We start from the raw sequence: 9,546 nt of genomic DNA on the forward strand, positions 1-9,546 counted from the left end.
CATGTTTTCACCACTATTGTGAGACGAAAAATTAAGATTTAATGCACGATTACATTGAAAAATATATTTTAAAAATACTTCTAAGAAAAATTGCATCACAGACCTACCACAGCAGTGAGAGAGTTCTATTTGAGCTTACACGTGTTACCTAGAAACAGCGAGGTTCAAACAAAGAAAGGTGGATACCTGGGCAAAGATGAGGATGGAAAAGCAGCAACAGTAGCAAGTGATCATATTTTATGTGGGTGATCCTTGCCCTTTCTCCACTACAAGTGCAAGGAACATCGGGCGAACCTCAACATGTGTAATCTATGTGGTGACAGATCTAGATTGCAAATTCCACATATACTATCTTTTGTTGCAATGATACAAGTGCCATGCAAGCCTCATTGAGAGACTTTTCAATCTTAGGGAGGGATGTGATATATTTTTCACAAGAGAAATTGAAGAAAATGCATCAGCATAAGTCTGTTACCCCCAATATGGTAGTGGACTTGTCAAAATCTATGCGAGTGGCCTGCCCCTGCAAGCACCAACTGGGGCAGCGTGTTGGCCTCCTTCGCAGATGCACCTTTGCCAGTCCACAAGGTAACGTGTGGCCACTCATTCATTGAGGAGATCTTCTCACCATCAACGCACCCAATCTGTGCCTCAAATGATGCCAAGTTCTCGGAGAACAGTAAAGCAGTGACTTCAACAGGGACCTTCTGGTTAAGAAAAATCCCATAGCTAGTCACTGCAGTAACACCATGGCTGCGCTTATGAGCTAGAGTTACGTGCGCTCTCGTGAGGTTCCTCTCCAAGTTCTGGTCCTGCAGGAATTCCTTAGCTTTCGGATGTTTCTTCGCCAACTCATCAAGGAAGGCCTTGATTTCTTCCACAGTGAGAGTGACTGCAGCAAAAACGATATTGCCAAATTTCCTCTTCTCTCTCTCTCTGCTTGCAGGTGTTGTGCCTTCACCTCTCGCCACGGCTCTGAGCTGCTCCAACACTTGCTTGACAGCATAATCAAATGGGACCTGAACAGCATTGAGATAGTCAGTGTTTGCGAACAAGGTCTCGCGCAAAAGTTTTTCCCACTTAGCCCATTCTTGTGCGTATGATCCTTTCGTAGAATCCACTGTACCATGTCTGCTCGCATGAAGCTTGTATACATTGAGACCCTCTTCAAGCACATCTTTCATGGGAGCTGGCAAAGGTTCCCTATCTGGCTTAAGCAATGGCATCTTCACCAGCGCACCGAAGCGTTCAGACAAATCGATCTCAAATTCCATGCGGTCCTTTCCAAACTACAAATTGTAGAACATAAGCAAGACACAGCAAGCATTGGGGGTAGCCTTGTCCAGATTACCCGGATGATTGACTCGATTAAGCACACGGAACATGAAAACAACTAAAGCTTCAAGCGAAAATGGGTTAGAAGCAGTTCCTTCCGAGTCTGGAACAACCGGCACTGCCCTAGCCCTTGTGCTCCTACACATCACCTCTATCTGTCTCCAAACTTCTTCGTTCGGTGCGTTTTTGTCTGCAAGGGTTATGGCGAATGGCTTCTTCTTGCGCTCATCAGCAACCTTCTGCCAGTACTTCCCTTTGATAAGATCACCCATCAGACTGTGTATGGGGCGCTCATCTCCAATACCACTTGAAGCATTCAATATTTCCTTGCAAAGCGAAGACTTAGCACAGCCAGGGATACCTGGAAAGAAGACAATGAGGCCCTCGTTCTTTGGAATGATACCGAGGAAATCCTCAGATCTTACCAAGTTTCCAGCAGATCCTATCAAAGCCTGATTCTCTGGACTCCTCTTTGCATACTCTTCAAGGAATGGTTCAGCTTCTGAAAGGTATACAGAAGAAGACAACTGTTTGCGGCCCAGCTTCCTTCGGATATGAACAGCCAATTCATCTAGCATTTTGCTCAGTTCCTTCTGTTTCCCATATGATGTGCCCCATGTCTTCATTTGCGTCAAATAATAGTTCTTGTAGGCAGTTGGACCTTCTTTGAAGAGTGTAGACAAGCCATTGCGAATGAGAAATGTTCGTAACTTGTAAGTCAAAAACTTCAGCTTGATCATCAGGTTTGCATCTTCATCAGCTAATCCATCCACCAGGAGTTCGTCCGATCCAAAACAATGACCGTTCGTGTTTTTCATCAATGAGTAGGTATCCTTCGAAATTTCAGCTGCAGTTTCTTTATTCACTTTGAACAAATTAACATCTAAAAAGAAACCTCTGTACAATGGCCACAACCCTGGGTTCTCCCTCATCTCCCTAAGATATCGATGAAAACCTGAATCACTGTGTACATGGACGACCATCTTCAAGTAGAGGTTGCCTTTTGTCAAGGAGGAGAATTTGTGAAAGTTGTAGTAACACCTGAAAGCAGTCGGGAAGCGCTTTAGTCTCATCAAACGGAACATCTCCTGCAACTTTAGTGTTGAAGCAGGTTATATGCCCCCCCCCCCAACAGGGCAGTTAGCTACATCTCATGATCGGGGGTCCCAAAGAGCACCACGTATGTAAGCATGTGCGTCTCGTATCCCCATGTTTGTCAGCATTAATTAGCGTTGGAGTTTGATAAGATTGCAAAGACTTAAGTACCCTCTCCTCCATTGGTGCAAAAAAAAATGACGGTTCTTGAAAAGGAGTGGTTGTAAAGACTTAAGTGCCCCGAAGATGATTATTTAAGACCCAGTCTCTGCACTGCAGGATTATCCGAGAAAGAAATCTCCCCTGGAGGAGGCCATGAACATCAACCCTCTCACTCTCTCTCTCCCTTCTATTTCTGCTTCTGTGCACATCCATTAGAAGATCATACATTGCTCCATCAAGCACCGACTGACCTATACATTGACTCTTGTGAAGCCTGATTCAGAGTTTTTACCCTTACAAGAGGAGGGTTTGGGGGCTCCTCCCAGCGTGGGTATCATCATTCAACTAAATGAGTTGTAGATCCTGATTCAGAGTTTTTACCCTTACAAGAGAGGGGTAAAACCTCATCTCACTCTCTCTCCCTTCTCTCTCTACTTCTGTGCACATCCAACAAACGATCCAACATTTCTCCATCAAACACCGATTGACCTGCACACTAACTGTAGCATCGTTCAACTTAATGAGTTGTGGAACCTGATTTAGAGTTTTTGCCCTTACAGGAGGGGGGTTTGGGGGCTCCTCCCAGCGTGGGTAGCATCATTCAACTTGAAGAGTTGTGGAGTCTGATTCAAAGTTTTTATTCATTCATATTTTAAGGCATTAGATCTCATTTTTGAACATCCACGCATGTGCAGTTTGCTTTCATCATATTCAGTTGCTTTCTAGATTATACTTTGAATTCTTGTGCATTTTAGATCTATCGATTTGTATGTAACCAGAGCTCATTTTAACTTGAATTTTTTACTGCAACTTCATGCATATGTCTTCATGCTCTCCACCAAAAATCAATTCATTCTGAGTTTGTTTGACCCACTTTAAAAATCGAGATTCAAAACCTGTTATTTTGCACCGTCAGGATTTTAGCAGAATCAGGACCAACTTGCGGAAGTGATTTCTCCCTAACCAGAGATGATTTTTCCGATCCGTAAAAAGAGTTGTTTTCTAAATTGAATCTAGTTTGTTTATACCAAATTTCAGTGATTTTTATGGTGTTTTCGTACCAGTTTCAGGTCAAAAACCATAACCCTGTCACCTTGTATCATTTTAACGGCTCAGATTTTGATCCATTTTGTTTGAATTTTATTTTCCTAATGGAATATCATTTTTCAATTCTGTAAAACGGGTTCTCTTCGTTTATGTGTCTAGTTCATCCTTATAAATTCTCAGAATTTTTTATGGTCAATTATTATTTTATTTTGATTAAATACCAGAACCTTGTATCCAGATTTTATAAATGTTCTGATTTTGGCCCCCATATCATGACTGTTGTAGCACTTCTTCAACAAATCGTTATTTGATTGACAATATTCTTCAGCAAATTATTGTTATGATTTTTTTGAGTCTCTAATGAGTCTCTACTATGATTTGTAGTATTTTTGGGTCTCCAACGAGCCTCACAATGATTTATAGTGTTGTTCGATCTTTTAACTATGATTTATAGTGCTTTGGAGTCTCCAACGAGCCCCACAACGATTTGTAGTGTTTTTCGGTCTTTTAACTATGATTTATAGTGTTTTCGGGTCTCTAACGAGACCCACAGCGATTTATAGTGTTGTTAGACCTCGCTATAGCGATTTGTAGTGTTTCTCGCTAAACACTACAGCGATTTGTGATACAAATCGCTATCCGAATCATGACCAACTTGTCAGGGTCATATCTCCCTAACCAGAGATCGGATTTCAAATCCGTAAAAAGTGGTGTCTTTGTTATGAAGTCTAGTTTATTCCTGTAAATTTTCAGCGATTTCTATGGTCATTTGATACCCCATTTGAATCTAAAACCAGACCCCTATCAGTCTGTCTTATTTGAGTGACATAGGTTTTTATTTCATTTTATAAGAGTCATATCTCCCCAACGGAAGATCATTTTTCAAATCCGTAAAAAGGGTTTTCTTCCTCTATGTGTCTAGTTTATATTTAGAAAGTTTTATAACTTTTTATGCTCATTTGATATTTCGAACCTGTTAAAAACCGAGATATGTTATAAAATGTTATAAAACTTAAAAAGTTTGAAACTTCCTCTATGTGTCTCGGTTTTTAACAGGTTTGAAATATCAAATGAGCATAAAAAGTTATAAAACTTTCCAGATATAAACTAGACACATAGAGGAAGAAAACCCTTTTTACGGATTTGGAAAATGATTTTTCATTGGGGAGATATGACTCTTACAAAATGAAATAAAAACCTATGTCACTCAAATAAGGCAGACTGATAGGGGTCTGGTTTTAGATCCAAATGAGGTATCAAATGACCATAGAAATCGCTGAAAATTTACAGGAATAAACTAGACGTCATAACGAAGACACCACTTTTTAAGGATTTGAAATCCGATCTCTGGTTAGGGAGATATGACCCTGACAAGTTGGTCCTGATTCGGATAGCGATTTGTATTACAAATCGCTGTAGTGTTTAGTGAGAAACACTACAAATCGCTAAACACTACAGCGATTTGTGATACAAATCGCTATCCGAATCAGGACCAACTTGTCAGGGTCATATCTCTCTAACCAGAGATAGGATTTCAAATCCGTAAAAAGTGATATCTTCGTTATGAAGTCTAGTTTATTCCTGTAAATTTTCAGCGATTACTATGGTCATTTGATACCCCATTTGGATCTAAAACCAGACCCCTATCAGTCTGTCTTATTTGAGTGACATAGGTTTTTATTTCATTTTGTAAGAGTCATATCTCTCCAACGGAAGATTATTTTCCAAATCCATAAAAAGGGTTTTTTTCCTCTATGTATTTAGTTTATATCTGGAAAGTTTTATAACTTTTTATGCTCATTTGATATTTCAAACCTGTTAAAAATCGAGACACATAGAGGAAGTTTCAAACTTTTTAAGTTTTATAACATTTTATAACATGTCTCGGTTTTTAACAGGTTCGAAATATCAAATGAGCATAAAAAGTTATAAAACTTTCTAGATATAAACTAGACACATAGAGGAAGAAAACCCTTTTTATGGATTTGAAAAATGATCTTCCGTTGGGGAGATATGACTCTTACAAAATGAAATAAAAACCTATGTCACTCAAATAAGGCAGACTGATAGGGGTCTGGTTTTAGATCCAAATGGGGTATCAAATGACCATAGAAATCTCTGAAAATTTACAGGAATAAACTAGACTTCATAACGAAGACACCACTTTTTACGGATTTGAAATCTGATCTCTGGTTAGGGAGATATGACCCTGACAAGTTGGTCATAATTCGGATAGCGATTTGTATCACAAATCGCTATAGTGTTTAGCGAGAAACACTACAAATCGCTATAGCGAGGTCCAACAACACTATAAATCGCTGTGGGTCTCGTTATAGACCCAAAAACACTATAAATTATAGTTAAAAGATCGAAAAACACTACAAATCGTTGTGGGGCTCGTTGGAGACCCCAAAGCACTATAAATTATAGTTAAAAGATCGAAAACACTATAAATCATTGTGAGGCTCGTTGGAGACCCAAAAATACTACAAATCATAGTATAGACTCATTAGAGACTCAAACAAATTATAACAATAATTTGCTGAAGAATATTGCCAATCAAATAACGATTTGTTGAAGAAGTGCTACAACAGTCATGATATGGGGGCCAAAATCAGAACATTTATAAAATCTGGATACAAGGTTTTGGTATTTAATCAAAATAAAATAGTAATTGACCATGAAAAATTCTGAAAATTTACAGGGATGAACTAGACACATCAACAAAGATAACCCGTTTTACAGAATTGAAAAATGATCTTTCATTAGGAAAATAAAATTCAAACAAAATGGATCAAAATCTGAGCAGTTAAAATGACACAGGGTGACAGGGTTATGGTTTTTGACCCGAAACTGGTACGAAAACACTATAGAAATCGCTGAAATTTGGTATGAATAAACTAGATTCAATTTAAAAAACAACCCTTTTTACGGATTGGAAAAATCATCTTTGGTTAGGGAGAAATCACTTCCGCAAGTTGGTCCTGATTCTGCTAAAATCCTGACGGTGCAAAATAACAGGTTTTGAATCTCGATTTTTAAAGTGGGTCAAACAAACTCAGAATGATCTGATTTTTGGTGGAGAGCATGAAGACATATGCATGAAGTTGCAGTAAAAATTGAAAATTAAAATGAGCCCTGGTTACATACAAATCGATAGATCTAAAATGCACAAGAATTCAAAGTATAATCTAGAAAGCAACTGAACATGATGAAAGCAAACTGCACATGCGTGGATGTTCAAACATGAGATCTAATGCCTTAAACTATGAATGGGTAAAAACTTTGAATCAGACTCCACAACTCTTCAAGTTGAATGATGCTACCCACGTTGGGAGGAGCCCCCAGACCCCTCTCCTATAAGGGTAAAAACTCTGAATCAGGATCTATAACTCATTTAGTTGAATGATGCTACCCACGCTGGGATGAACCCCCGGACCCCCCTCCTGTAAGGGCAAAAACTCTAAATCAGGCACATAAGTAGAGAGAGAAGGGAGAGAGAGTGAGAGGGTTGGTGTTCATGGCCTTCTCCAGGAGGAACCCTTTACCTCCCTTGATTTCTTCTCTAGAGAGAGAGAGGGTTTTACAGTGTTTTACGAAGAAGGAAGAAGAAGAAGATGACGATGGAGCAATGTAGGATCGTTTGTTGGATGTGCACAGAAGTAGAGAGAGAGTGAGAGGGTTGTTGTTCATGGCCTTCTCCAGGAAGAACTCTTTGTTTCCCTTGATTTCTTCTCTAGAGAGAGAGGGTTTTACAGTGTTTTACGGAGAAAGAAGAAGAAGACATGTTTGTCCTTTTTTTTAACAGAAAAAGAAGAAGACTTTGAAGAGTCAACATCATCCTCGACTTTCTGGATGGAGGACATGTTTGTCCTTTTTTTGAACTGTTTGTTTTTTTTTTTGAATGAAGGGCATTTTTGTCATTTTCTCAAACCATCACTTTATGAGAAGAATAGCAAGAAAGGGTACTTAAGTCTTTGCAACAACACCAGAGTCCGATGCAAAGTTATGTCAACATACACGGGAATACGAGCCCCATGTGCTTGTATACGTGGTGCTCATTCAAAGCCCCGAACACAGACGTGGGATTAAGTGAATCATCGGGGGCGAACATACACAACCCTCTCGAAAAATGGGCCTCCTATTAATATTAGGAGTTCAGGGCCATGGCCTCCGATTTTTTTTTTAAGAATCAAAATAACAATAAAATTTGCATTCACGTTAAACAAATATAATATTTCAAATATTTATATTATATTAAATAAAAATGTATAAAATATTTATATAAACTACCTAAACAATACTCATTGGCCTTAAAAATGGGCCCCTAATTGTTTTTTGGGCCCAGGGGCCCTGAGGCCCAAGCCTCATTGGCCTCTTTACAGGTCCGGCTCTGCTGTTGGATGAGCTTGCAAGAACTTGGAAAGAACAGACCGATCTGCATTTCTTGAATGAACATCAACATCCTCATTCCCGAACCAATCCAAGCAATCTGGGCACATTGCAGTTCCAACGCCTTGAAGAAGCGCTTTTATTTGATGTTGTCCATCCGTCCTGTTGGCTGCACATATCTTCCGCAAGCTCAAACCCATTTCAGGCCCAACTCCATCGTTAGGCGGAGGAGGAGGATGGTTGCTCAAAACCTTCTTCATATGTTCTGTGCTCTTCTGGCTAACGATACGAGCCACAAGACCCTCCAAAATCTCTCCCTGTACCTTCACATGATCTTTTGATCCTGGTACAGATATATCTGCAACTTCATCTAGGGCCCTGCACACGGTCGTGGCGGTTCCCTCTTCACACAGAGCATCATAAGCCGCGAAAAAGGAAGTAACAGATCTCCTCGTCGAGAACAACCAAACATGGTTTGTGGGCAACCTCCATTCGCGACAGAAAGCAATCAGTTCAGGTGTGGAATAGAACTTGGGCTTACCTTTCCCCAACTCCGTCACAGCCGTGACCACCACATAATCTTCAAGCGGACGCTGTCCATGATCGCCTAGAACAGCAGTCACCAGCTCCATCGATATACACATCTGATTTTTCTCAAGAGATTCCCTGAACTGCTTCTGCTTCTTGCTCGCTTGATTGCCCCAGGCCTCGACAAACATCCGCCGAGGACAAACAAGCCTACAGCAGTATATATGTTCCCATAACTGTTCTTGGCATAGGCTCCACCCTCATGCCCAGCATACATGAAAAGAGAACCGGAGTGTTTGAGCGTTACCTCCAAAGTTGCCTGGCCCTTGGAGACCAACTCTATCATCCTTGTTCTGATTTCTTGATCAGATTTCTCGTTCTCGAATTTGGGGTAGAAGGTAGCTCTTACCTGAGCCTGAGTGTATGTGGCATTATCCACGTTAAAATCCACCCCGAGGTGATGTTTAACTTTTGGTAATTTGCTACTCGATCCAACCGCAACATTTCGCGACATCGAAATCTCCTCCTTGGTGGTGGTGGTGGCAAGATGCATATCCTCCGCTTCTTTGCCAACAACATCAGCAGTTCCGATCGTGCTGCTGGTGGCATAACAACCTTTAGGTTTCCAAACCCGCTTCTGTGCGCTCACATAAGGCTGGTCCGGAAGATGGGCACCCCCAAATTGAATCAGGGAAGGTTGGGAAGCGATAGGCGATGCAGAGCTATCCATGGCACGGTTATCAGAAATACGGAGCTTCCCAATCTCGCTTGTGATCTCACCAGGGGATGCACCGGCTTCGACGATTGAGGTTTGGCTGTTGGATCTGGGTTTCTGTCTGCACTGCTTCTCTCTCCTACAGCCTCGCCCCAAAGAGGAGGAATCGGGGGAAGAAGAGCAAAGGGAGAAGAAGAGCAACGGGGGGAGAAGCAGGGCGTGGCTTTGGTGGAGGAGGAAAGAGTGAGAGCGATGATGGCGGCCACCCTCTG

The 9,546-nt window shown here is 40.9% G+C and overlaps 1 pseudogene; it reads right to left on the reverse strand.

Annotated features, from left to right (window-relative positions):
- Positions 1-457: 457 nt before the first annotated feature.
- On the reverse strand, positions 458-9,289 carry LOC149822321 (tRNA ligase 1 pseudogene; annotated as a pseudogene).
- Positions 9,290-9,546: the final 257 nt, after the last annotated feature.

This window comes from Nuphar pumila, chromosome 11 (genome assembly GCF_984573655.1).
Source record: "Nuphar pumila chromosome 11, dmNupPumi1.hap1.1, whole genome shotgun sequence".
Classification (NCBI taxonomy): domain Eukaryota; kingdom Viridiplantae; phylum Streptophyta; class Magnoliopsida; order Nymphaeales; family Nymphaeaceae; genus Nuphar; species Nuphar pumila.